Genomic DNA, 14235 nt, shown 5'->3' with positions numbered 1-14235 from the left:
AAGAATATTCTTAGCTCTCTTTTTGCTTTCTAAGAAAGTTTGGAAGAAAAATGAAATTTATATATCTTGTGTTTTAGTATTCGGGATGATTAATTAATTAGTTAGTTCTTTCCAAAATTTTTTGTTTGGTTCACAGAAAATTTCTGAGCTTATGTTTATTTCGTGAAAAAATTATAGAAAAAAAGGAATCCTGTATCTTGTGCTCTATTTCACTACAAGTAGTGAAACTCCAAAAAAAGCTGGGTGATATACCTATAAATCAAGTTTTTAAAAGTTGGATTGACACTCGCCAAGCAAAATGAAAATAATTTGTGAAAAACGGTTTTAGTTATTGAAATATAATTTTTTCCAATGCTGGGACTTGAACTCAAAGCCTTATACATCAATTTGAAGTATTTGTGTCATCAACTAATTTCCTTAATTAAAATAATTAAGATTATATATTTAATATTTAATAACATAAAATTGTTCTTAGCATTATTTAATTGATTAGTTTATTGATATGACCACCATCGTTTGAAATGGACTACCAACCTGCCTTTGCTTCTACTTCTTCTTGCTTGGGTTGGGTGGCTCTGTGTGTTGAGGACTCTGTGGAAATTGAGGTTAATGCGGTGTGGGGATGATTCATTGATTAAATATTGTCTTTAGGCCTAGATTAAGAAGAGATAGCCACATATATTGTAAATGTGAACCTGAAGATTTAGCGTAGAAGCTTGCAAAAGTTAACTTTGAGTAAGTTTTACGAATTGATTAAAATCTTTTCACAAAATATTCCATAGTAGTTGATTTGTTTTTCTCTAAATGTTTTGATCTCAGTAGGATGCTTCTGGTATAGTGGATTTCATCTCTCAAAGATGTTTTAAGAACAATGTCAATGATTTGTTTAAAAGATTTGAAAAGTGTTGGGAATTTATTCATAAAATATTTGTTTTGGCAATTGTTTTGGATTCTCTGCTCAAAATGCAAATGGGTTTTATGTTACTACGTCATGAATTGATTAGTTAAGTGGCAATTCTTGATTTCTTCCTTCCAATTCATGTATGAAGAAGTAAATGGATGTTTTTTATATATTTGTGCATGAAGAACGTTTCTGGTATAGTGGATTTCATCAACATTGGTGTTCGATTATTAAGTTCACACTACAGTAAACTCCTTCCACAGCCTTTTAAAGGCCTTGACGATGCTCAAAGTTCCTCATGAGGACCTTTAATATGCATTGAATTCATTTTGAATTGAGAGAAAAAAAAAAAAAAAAACTAATTTCTCCTGCAATTCTTCGATTGATAGAAATACAGAGAGAAAATGTAGTAATGTTTAAACTCAATCACACTAAACACCAAAAGACAAAAAGAGAACAAGGGCAACAAATATGTACTCTAATTGAAGCGGCATCAACATTACAAATATGTTCTTGAAAGAGTACAAGGATTCAAAGTTTTACTTAAATAAACAATACTATATATATCTATTTTGAGTATACACTTATGTTTATTATAATATGATTAAAAATTATTTTATTATTAATTTAAAATTATCCAATCACACTATAACGCATATTAAGTGTGTATCTACTTACGTACTCAAAATGAGTATATATATATTTTATTGTATTTAAATTAGAACTTTATCGCACAAGCAGCAAGAAATAGTTAAAAGTCAATGTTACACATTAAGCCACTAAAATTAAATATGTTTCTGATCATCAATTCAATAATCATGACCCAGTTCAAACAGTCGACCATACAAATCCATAGGAACATCAAACAAAACAAAGACATCAAAAAGGTTAATAGCAAATAAATTATAAAATATTAGTTATTGATCCAGATCAAACATTAACATTTCCTTCAAATAAACCACGAAACACAAATGTTAAAACAGAAAGGAAATTTATACGAGCAAAAATTGTCAATGAGATAATTAAAAGTTTGGCCATCACAGTTAAATATAATTTCGTTAATTGTAGCAAGAAGTTTCTAGGAAAATTACGAGGAGATGCTCAAATTTAATGAAATTGCTTTACTTGGTAAGAATCACCATTATATCATGAGCCACAAAACTGTTAAATTAATAAGAAATAACTTGGTTATTAAAATTGATATTTATTGAACAATAAAATGTCTGTTCATATAGGTACATACAAGATTTTTAATAGGCCAAAGGATTATTTCCCACCCAAGGTATGCTAATTTCCCAAAATTTCTCCGGTTAACTATGAAAATCTCATTTACCCACTCATGACCGGTTAAAATTAACAAAACTCTAACCTCTGAAAAATTTATAAAATGAAATCATATTTAAGTTTATTTTTAATATTAAATATAAAATAACGATTTTACCCTTAAAATTAACATATTCGAACGGTTATGAGTGGGTAAATGAGATTTTCAAAGTTAACAGAGGAAACTTTGAGAAATTAGCATACCTTGGGTGGGAAATAGTCGTTTGGCCTTTCTAATATGGTAGAGCTTCAGTACACATGCTAACATAATACGCTAGCTACTATGGTGATATAATATACACTACGTCAAAAATACATCTTTACCTCATATACTAGCTAATATGGTAATATAATATAACATGATGTATCGCTAACATCACCGCCGCCCCCACACCACCACCCCCCACAACCCTCAAACTTGAGATGAAGAAGTGGAATCCAACTTGACTTTCAAAATCAAATCTCAAAATGGTTCGAGAAGTCTAACTTTTGTAAAGGTATTCACTGGTCAATCAATTAATGAGATTAAAACTAGTTGAATATTTCTCTGAGCAATGTGTAAGTGGATAAAAGTGACACTCTGTGTCTATGTGTTTATTATGCTCATGAAACACATCAATATGAGCTATTTGAATGGCATCTTGATTGTCACAATGAAGTGGAGTGAAAACTGCTTGAGGAATTCTCAAATCCTCTAGCAACCATTGAAGCCACAAGAGTTTTTGTGCTCAATACTAGTTTGAGCAATAAAACTTTGCTTCTTAGTTCGCCATAATAATTAGAGAGTTTCCTAAAAAGAAGCCAAATCCTAAAGTATATCGTTGATCAGTGGGATCTCCTGCTTTACTAGCACTTGAATATGTGATGAGGTTAGAAGTGGACTAAGTTGACTAAAGGAGACCATGAAACCATTTCCCCTTAATATATCAAAGAATATGAAGAACAGTGACAAAATTAGTAGATATAGGAGTCAATAGAAATTGACTAACATTATGAGTAACATATTAAATTCCTATGTTTGGGTCCATTCTTTATACTTCGGGTTGGATTGCTAGGATTCAAGGGTAAGTATTCAACATACTGTCTATAAACTTGAATTTTAGTTAAATTTCGGGGTAATATTTCCACTGATCAGTGTGGATAAGAGCTTCCGTTAGCTTTATCTTAAAAGGAACATTACCCGGAAGATTTTTTCCCTGATGATAATTAACTGAAGGAGTTGCTCTCTCATTGTTTAAAGACAATATAGGTCAGAAATGTCTTTGATTAAGAAGACAAGAATGAGAAGTGAACAAAGTTTACCCATAATTGATACAATACAAAGGGTTCAAACATTTATCAGACAAAAATGAAAAAAAAAAGAATACAATAATTAAATTTAGGGTTAAAGTGGGTGGCGTGCTAAAGAGTTTGATGTGATGCCAAAAAAGGCCAAATGGATTGAGAGACGTTTGTGGAAGGTGCTGACAGACTAACAGAGCCACTGATCCAAAACCTCATAATAATCTTTCACTGTGCTGTCAGTTGGCGGGAAACCGCAAGAAGTTTTAGCTACTTACTGCAAGTTCATTCTTTTTGCATAAACTTTAATGCGAATTTATAAAACCCACTTTGCTAATTGCTTGCCCTTAAGTTTCTTGATGATAGATTATGGTTCACAGATAACAAATATTAAACGTAAACACAATTTCTTATAAGTTTGTTGAGTTGATGATGGTGAGTGGGAATGATTAGAGAAGGGAGAGAGAAATGACGGGAAAAGGGAAGTGGATGGTGACAATACAAGGAAAGAGTGGGACGACCTTGATTTCCATTTCTATATTCTTTTGCAGCCTTTTATTTCTCACTCTGAAACAGTTGCCAGGCCCCATCTTGTTTCTTTGCTTTGTTTGCAGTTTGCACCACCAGTATCCTATTAACTTATGAACAACAACACTACATTTTATTTGTTTTCTTTTGCTTGTTATCATATATGTAATATTATATCCATTGCGTTTCTTTTGATTCTTTTCTTGTGTTTCATTATTCATCCTTAGGATTTTACAGCTCATAGCTACATGCAAATTTTAGCAAGGGACAAAACACATATCTTGTATTGTTTTTCTAAAAGATTTATTTTTGTACCTCCTCCATCCGACATGAGATTTTCCCTCTATTTATTGTGTTAGTAATAAAGATTTCTAAGATATTAGTAGAAATTAAAAGATGTAAACTTGGAATGAGAATGACTACATCTCAAAGCCATATCGAGGACCACTTTGGATGAAATGAAAAGGTTACAAGACTTCTATATTTTCATACACAAATTGTTTGTTTGGAAAGAAAAGAAAAGTCTTTCCATATATATATGTATATAGCATCATTAGTTCTTCTTTATTAGATAAGTACTATTACCATGTTGAGATGTCTAGTTAATGGCTATCATCACTACAGAACTTTACCACAGCTATTACACTGTAAAAAGAAAGGTAGAAATCCCACTTTGATTTTGAAATAAAGAAGCAAAGAGTGATAGTCATTTCCTCTCCACCAATACTGGTTCGGTTGACATTTGGTAATTGGTAATGTCGATAAAGGTAACTTCCCTTATCTTAACAATTTTCTCATGTTACGCCATTTATTATTGCTTCTGTTTTTTTCCCTTTTCATTGAAACTTCAATCTCTAAAGTTGGTTGCATGTGAATGATCCATATGGGAGAAATTTTCAGGGATAGACATAGAGCTGTAAGCACAGACGATGAAATCAATTGCCTACTAAAATTGATCTGACAATTGCAAATGCATTCACCAAGAGCATCCAGCTTGCATTTAAACAGAAAGATACTCTTCTTCATTAGAGAAGTTGTTGCGTGCATTTGAATGTCCCTTTACCCATCCCTACTTCCTTCCCTGCTGCAGCATCATCAACATCATGATGGGTTAACTTATGACAATTGCATCAGCTCGTTCCCCACGTCTCTCCGTTTTGTATTCTTCTTCCTTGTCGTTTCTCCATCTCATTTAAAAACTAGCTTTTATAAATTATGAAATCTATGTGGTTGGTATCATTTCATTTCTTTCGCGCCATTATATTAATTCTCACCTATTTCTAGCCATAATATAGCTAAATATATACCTCAGGGTTTTAAGGGTTTATTTTATTTTATTTTTTCATGTTGTCATATTTATCCACTTCGTTTTATGTGGTATTTAATTAATTTCTAAGGGATACTTAATATTTTTAAATGGTTTTTACTATTTTTAGAAAATAAATATATATAATAGAGTTTGAATACTTTCTAGGAGAGATAAAATAAAGGGAAATTAAAATAAATGCCCTTTTTAGTGGGGTAATAAACAAATTTACCATAAATTTTGTGGTTAAAGCATAAATACCCTTAAATTAAAGTATTTAAATGAAAATACCCCAAATATCCCCTTAAATACCAAAACTACCCTTCTAATTTAAATTACTATTTTATTTAAGGGTAATAAACAAATTTACCCCTAATATTGGGGTTTAAACAAAAATACCCTTAATCTAAAGCATTTAAACAAAAATGCCCCAAAATAATACCAAAACTACCCTTCCTCTATTTCTATATAAACCATATATCTTCCTTCATTTTTAACATATCTGAAAGAGATTTCTGTAGAGAGAAAATAAGTTCGTGTTCAAGATTTCGGGCGTGAAGAGAAAAGTTCGTCATTACGAGGTATTTATCCCTGTCATTACTTTAATCGTTATTATTTTATTAATAATGCAATTATATGTGATATTTTATATAATAAATTATAGTTGTATGTAATATGTAAAATAATAAAAATTAGATAGGTTATGTTTTAAATATTATAGTAGTATAGGATAACATGATATTACTTCAATCGTTATTATTTTATTAATAATGTAATTATATGTGATATTTTATATAATAAATTATAGTTGTGTGTAATAAGTAAAATAATAAAAATTAGTAGGCTATGTTTAATAATATTATTTTGTCAAATTGAAGTATGGAATAGGTATAATTGTGTAATAGACATCTGTAAATATTATTTTCAGTCGTATTATTTATGTTGATTATATATTTGATTTGGGCAATATACAATTTACCCCGAAATTTTAGGAGTTAAGCAAAAATACCCTTATATTAAAGTATTTAAACGAAAATGTCCCAAATATCCTCTTAAATACCAAAACTACCCTTTTAAATTAAATTATTATTCTTTAAAGGGTAATACCAAAACATGATATATTTAAGTAGTCACAATATATAATTGAATTATGCAATAGGTATAATTATGTAATAGACATCTGTAAATATTATTTTCAGTCGTATTATTTATGTTGATTATATATTTTATTGTAGGATTAATCTAAATGGCTGGATATGCTTCAATTAGATATGAGGGAAATTGGATAGAAAAGGGTGATAATGTTATAAAATATGTTGGAGGTAATAGGAAATTAATTAAAATTCCAGAACACACATCATTTGAAGAATTAATCGAAATAGTGAGCGACAAGTGTAATATAGATCAACAAATATTTAACATTCAGTTAAGCATGAAACCAAGGCATCTCGACGACCGTGTTCTGATAGAAATTTCGAATGATGAAGATGTTGAGGTTCTTAACGGTCTATCTAACCTCTTCAAAAAATGTGTTCCAGTATTTGTTATAACTACAGTTACTGATGATAGTTATGAGACTCAACAAGCAAATGAAGATTTTTAAGGTGGTGAGTCGAGCAGTTATCCAGAAAATCAAACTATTGGTGTAGAAGAGATTCAAAATATCGAGATCAATCAGAAACAAGAATTCTTAGAGGAAGATTTTGCACATATAAATGAAGTTAACGTTGATGCATTGTATCGCGCAGAAGAATTCCTTAATGGAGACGAAGCAACTTTTCCAGACTGGAGTGAATTTAATGGAAAGGTTGAACATGATATTCTAATCGAAGAACCAGAGATTGAAGAGAAGACCTATGGTAATAACGATATTGGAGGTACGAGTTATTTTCCAGAAATAAATCCTACTGGTGGGAATGTTCTTACTGATGCATTTCATTGGTGACCACATTTTCCTGATCAACCATCTACATCTAGAAACTCTAAAACATCGACCGATACTGATTCTCCAAAAGTTGGTACATTATTTCCTAGTAAACAACATGTCATTGATGCGATAACTCAAGACGCGTTTCGTAGGGGATATCAATTTTTTGTGGACAAATCAGACACACTTAGATGGGTTCTTAAATGTCGTAACAAAGAATGTAAATGGCGTGCACGGACAGGTAGGGTGGGAGAAACTGATAGCTTTGAATTACGTCGTATGGATAGTTGTCACACATGTTGCAGAAATCAGATATTACCTCATCATCGGCAAGCAGGTGCTCAAGCTTTGGGGTAGATTTTGAGGACCAAATTTATTTTAGTTGATCGTGTTTATCGACCGAAGGAGATCATTGCTGATATCGCCGACCGATATAAAATTGATTTATCATACACACAAGCATGGTGGGCGAGAAATTGGGCGCTTCAATCATTGAGGGGGACACCAGAAGAGTCGTTTATGTTGCTACCAGAGTATTGCCTCAATTTAGAGCGTTGTAATCTGGGGACGGTGACACATATACTAACAGATGAGGAGGATTGATTTAAATACTTTTACATGGCATTCGGTTGTAGTATTCGTGCATTTCAGCAACATATTCGACCGGTTATTTGTATTGATGCTGCTTTCTTAAAGGGTCGATATCTGGGTCAACTATTTATTGTTGTCGCATTAGATGGGAATAATCAAATATATCCACTTGTACTTGTTTCTGTAAACCTAATGTTTGTGATTGTTACTGCGAATATTATCTTTTTATATTGGTTTTTTTCCATTATATTTGTCGCTTACGGTAACTATATAAAATGTAAATGCATATAAATGAATCAATATATGGATAAATATATATACAAATGAATAAATAAACATATATACAAATACAAATAACATATACAATAACCGTCAATCAATATCCTGAAAATATAGTTGCGTGCCTAAACGAGTACGCAAGCGTAACGAGTCCTCCTCTTCAAAGCATAACGAGTGGTGAAGTGCTAAACACTCGATGTATCGTAACATGAACACCCCACCGTCACCTGATAGGGGTGTCTGCTACGGTATATCCACCACCTTATGCAATGCAAATGGATCGTCCCGTGGACTCCGATGCGAAACAGCCCAAAATGATGTCGTAGCTAGCAAATGTGGTATCATCGACGTATATCCCAACATCTTTCGCCTAAATAGCTCCGGGTCAGCTGTGAAACTCTGTAAGGAGTCGTAAACCGTAATCTTCCACTCCTTCAAATCCAACACCCCTACTACCCAATGAGCATTTTCAAAGTTTATTGGGATAAAAACCTGCATACGTTGATATAATTATAATTAGATCTTAATCGATTATTCTTCAAAATGTACTTGAGATTCGATTACTAACCTCATCGATCATACCCCAAGGTTGCAAATGCAACTCAGGTGGGTAATCTGCATCCACCATACGTGTAAAGAGCGGAGGGAACTGGTAGCTATCCGGATCTCTCGTCCAGGTCGTATACTCATAAGGGATGTATCCAACAAAACAACTCAAAATCATCGTCCAATTCTGTCGAACATTTGTAGTATCATCATGCTGGCATCGACGTAATAACCCTAAAAACGAATCAACATGCTGAAAAAACAGAAGATATAACGTCATCAAGCCATAAAAGGATTATCTAACCAAAATACGAAATTCATTTGTTAAAGTGAACTCACCTCGTCAGACAACCATCCGGAGGTGTTCATGAGTGTACCCCAAAATGTAATTTTGTTCCTCTCACCTATGTCATACACATGACGTTTCTCGAATAAGTTCGGCTCTGTATACCACTTTTTGAATACCTCCTCACGTTCGGTTTTCGATAATTGCATAGATGGTCTCGTTTGTTGGCCACGTGGTTTCAGAGGATTCGTGTATGGACTACGAATCAGAGGTCCCTTCTTGACAATCCTACCACGAACTGTGCGAAAATACTACACCAAAACAAATGAAACATTAGGTAAAATGAATAATAAATTATTCCAAGCGAACTTAATAAATTTATTAAAAATCTAAACTTTTTAATACCTTCTGCATCGCTAGAGTCATAGCTGGAGAATCCGCAAGTGAAGTTATATCGAATATATTTTCTTTCGAGACCGACTGTATTCAAATACATGAATTGACTAAATGGGATGATAAATTTTTTCATTGAAAATAAGTTATTAAATTTCTTGAAAATTCAATTACCTGCTTCTGGTCCTTGTGTGCAGTGATCTCAACAATATCATCAGTGACCTCATCATCCTGGGAAACAATATCGATCACCTGTTTTCCTTTGCTTTGAGTGTTAAGATAGACCAAACGAAGATCCTATTGTAACAGGATAGAAAGGTTAAACAACTGTTGAAATTAACAAATGTAACATTTGATAGATGAAATTTCTGGCATTTCACCTCAACCTCCTCCCAAAGCGATACTAGAGCATCCGCATGTGGTGATCGATCGACATCGGTAATATCCTATGACAATATTAACATTTAATATTAGTAAATCAAACTATTGAACAAAAAAATAACAAAGTATTCATTATACAATGTACGTACCTCTAATGTCAAAACAGACGTCACAATGGGATCCGTAATCGGTGCAGCCACAGAAACGTCAGGCCGCTGTCACAAAGGACGATATTAACAAGTTTAGAAAAAATCAAACTACAGATGTGTAAATGAGATATAATATTGTATATCTATGTTAGATTAATCGGAATAATCACAGAAGGTGTCGACGGAGAAGACCGCATGTGAAGTGATCCATTGTCGCCGACATCCTGTATCAGTATTAGCAATTAATATTAATTAATCGAAAAGTTATATTTAACGAGATTAATAGATGTACAATCAAATAATTCAGATATAACATTTATTTCAAAATGACGTTCTAATTACCTGAACCATCGTAGAAGGTGCCATCGAGAAGACCTCATGCGATGATATATAACCGCTAATATCAACAGTCAATATCATATCTTCTTGGGATGGTCTCTCATCAAATAACTGACGCTATAATAATTTTAACATATTAAAATTTATTTCAAAAGTAACATTCTTAAAATACTAGAAGCAGTTAACACTCACATCGACAACAGGTGGAGACGGGAACGTGAAAGCCCCTGTCGATAGTCTGTCACCATCGTCCCGAGAAGGCTGTAATATAATTTACAATTATTATAAGGTTATAGATGATTGCGTATATAAATAGATGAAATATCTTGTAAAATATTAACTTTTTTACCTGTCCGACAGTATCTGTGTGGTGATGAGAGTGTCCGACCTCCATACGAGTCATCGTATCCACTATACGACTCAATCTATCTTTCATAAGAGTCATCCTACTCTCGATGCGACTAAACCTATCCTCCATCCTAGCCTCTAATCCAGTAAGTCGAGCTAAGATAAGATTTCCCCATCGAGCCAATGCAGCATCAAAGTGATGAATGGAGAAATCTGGTCTAGTTGTAGGAGGATCATCTGATATCTGCTCAGTGGTAAGGGGCATAGGCATGGGATTTGGTGATATGTGCTCAGTGGTAGGAGGCCTAGGCATGGGATCTGATGATATGTGCTCCTCAATAGGGTCACTAATCGGGCACGTGGGAGGAGGCTGAACACAAGCATCAATAGGAAGAAGGGCAACGATCGGAGAACTAACGTCACGAGGACTCAATGGTGCATCTCCTGATGCCGAAGAAGATCGACTACCGACACCCCTATATATCTGACAATATCCTCATACCACTCCGTATCTCTCTCAACCGGAGATAAATTTAATGGAAAATTAACATCATCCTACAAAATATTTATTTTCAGTATTCATTATTGTTATATCTAGAGTATATGTTAATACTTAATAAATTAGTACTTATTAAATCTCCAGTGAAGATAGCTGAGATAGAATCCCATCCCGGAATGTCCTTCGTGTGTCATCTCAACATCCGGGCGGCTCCCACATACGGCGATATATCTACCCATCGAAATAAAGAGTCCAGCGTCTCGTAAATCTAATATCAATATAAATCGATTATTGTATATTTTTACAATCATATTAAACTAATTTTATTTTAAACATTCATTTTTTGTTTGAATTAATAAATATCATAATTACCTGAAACGCTAATGGAAATCCCATGATGTCATACTACTTAAGCTGATTTTTCTTTTTTTTTTTCGGATCGAAATCCATAGAAATTCGGGAGATGTTATCGCATATAGAGCGATATGTCATCTGTCACACTCGTACTCCCCACGGGTATGCATTGAACCCATCCAAATGATCAGCTAATTGTAATATCTTCTAAGGAATTGTTTTCCTCAAGTCACTCCCTAACAACCCCATGTGAAGATAAAACAACAGTGCTAACTTAACTGCATCAGTGTCATCCTCCCCCCACGGTCTCTGCTGGAAAACACGACTTAGATCAGCATATGTAACTGATTTACACCTGTGAAAATATGTCTGGAGGATCCGATCTGTGGCCTTCGATGGAATGTAGAGGTCGATATCTACCAAATGACTGAATGGAAGGCCTGTCATAATAGCAAACTCATATGCACTGAATCTGACATCCACGTCATTAACCCGAAACCATAACTCATCTCCCGATGTCACCTTATTTACCGCTCAAAGGATGAAGGAATGTATTAGGACCCCACTAAATCGACTATCCTTCAAGTCTAGAAAGTGTCCGAAATATGCACGCCGAAACATTTGTAATTGTCTCTCTGTTAATAATTTTTTGATCACGGCTCCAATATCTCTATATCCATGTGTAGTAACTTGAGCCTTGAAGTGTTTTTCGAGAGAAAATCGTAGTTCATCTCTACTTTCATCTCTTTTTCTCTTTTGTACAACTCCCTGTATGAAAATTAAATTACAATTATACTAAATTTATATAAATTTTAGTGAATAAATTATTCAATTCTATACATAGAGGCCTTATTGGAAAAAACAGATATCAAATTCAAATTCTACACGTCAAAAAACCTTAAGATGGATAAATTTCAATTTGATCCCATATGAAAAATATCAAAAAAACCCTAAAATTTAATATAATCGCATTCTGCCCCCCTAATTCCAACCAGAGGAAACGCATGCTGGATAACTCTGGAAAACCACAATTTGCCCCCACCACGCGAATTCGCGCGTCAACCGCGTGAATTCGTGAGTCAACCGCACGAATTCGGGGGTTTGACGTAATTATGCAAGTCCACAAAGTTTTCCAATTTTCATTATGCCCTACCACACGATGAAAACGCGCAGTTTCACCCCCAACCACACGATAACGTGTAGTCCACGAAGTTTGAAAAGTGCAAAACACCTCCCCATCTACACGAATTCATGTGGTCACTGCGCCATTCGCGTGGTGACTGTCGAATTCGTGTGGCCACATTTCACCTTCCAAACTTCGTTTTTCAAACTCTATTTCAACAACAATCAACTCTACACCTAATCTAACATAAAAGTCGTAACATAATTCATCAAAATTAGCAAACAATCAAGCATTTTCTTCGATAATTTCAAATCCGAATCCTAACGCTAAACACCCAAATTTCACATCAAATTGCTCAAATCGTGAAACGAAATGCATAAAGAGATGACAAGGGTTGTTTTACTAACCTTTTTGTCCATCTTCGTTGCCGGAAACGTCGAAAAAATCGTCGGATGAAATCGGAGTTGCCGAGTGCGCGAACGTGTGTTCAAAATTTTATGTTTTCGTGTGTTTGGCTACATTGCGTGTGGTTATGGACGATTTTGACTAGAGGGGCATTTTCATCTCTTCGCAATTTTAGGGCATTTTCGTTTAATGTTAAGATTTAGGGGTGATTTTGCTTCGCCCCTTAATCTTTGGGGCAATTATTTTAATTTCCCTAAAATAAACCTTCTTTATATCATCTAGTTTTGCTTTATGTCTTTGAGTGATTAAATAATTAGTGTACATTTAAATCATGACCACTATGATGTAAGAGAAGGATCTTTTATGTATTTTAGAACCCCAATTGAAAAATCTCATAGGACTTAAGATTAGTGAAATTTAATACTTGAAAGAAAGGTGAAAAAATGAGAGCACTTAAGGATACAAAATTAAGCAGGGTGACTTAAATGAAAATAAGACACATGCATGATGGCGACAAACATAATTAAGTCTGAGCGCATTGGATTGGTGCAATGAGAGGCTAAGATTATAGAGTTAAGTCCCACAAATATTATTATAAACGACAGGACTAAAGGCTAAGAGTTGGAGTACAATAGTAAAATGGCATACTTTTAGATAATTGACTGAATAGTTTTATCATTGTGTGTTACTGTTAATACAAATGTTTTCAATTATGCAAAACTGTTGTGAGAGAATGTAATGAGAACATTTCAACTGTCAAAGGAATTCGATACTAATTAAAGCACTGAAAAAGTTCTACGCTTAATTTATTTATCAACCAAATCAGAGGATATTTTTATTCTAGATGATAAAAGATAATTCAATTTTTTAAAAATATTTTCTGCATATATGTCCTTTTCAAACACATGAAATATTTTTAACAGCTTTTGTTTTCTATTTCATGAATTCCATAAAGAATGAAGCAATTTCTTCAAAAAGCTCTGGAGTAATATCGTCTTAGAAATGGTTATATGTTCTTTGTGTCTCTCACGAAATTTGAATGAGATGGGTTGTGGACTTAAAGAAAATAAGTTAGAAATAGAAATAGAAATAGAAAAATAGAGAAAAGAGAGAATAGCTATAAATGTAAAGGCATAAGAAGGTGGCAATAGGTGGAAATGCACATAATATTATTCTGATTACTTTGCTGTTCAAAAGTGAGTTTTGAGCTAGCTGGTTTTCATTATTTCCAACTGGGAACATGCACAGAGAGAAAGAGAAAGGTTTTAGCTTTATA

This window comes from Mangifera indica, chromosome 1 (assembly GCF_011075055.1).
Source record: "Mangifera indica cultivar Alphonso chromosome 1, CATAS_Mindica_2.1, whole genome shotgun sequence".
Classification (NCBI taxonomy): Eukaryota; Viridiplantae; Streptophyta; class Magnoliopsida; order Sapindales; family Anacardiaceae; genus Mangifera; species Mangifera indica.
This window is presented reverse-complemented; position numbering follows the sequence as displayed.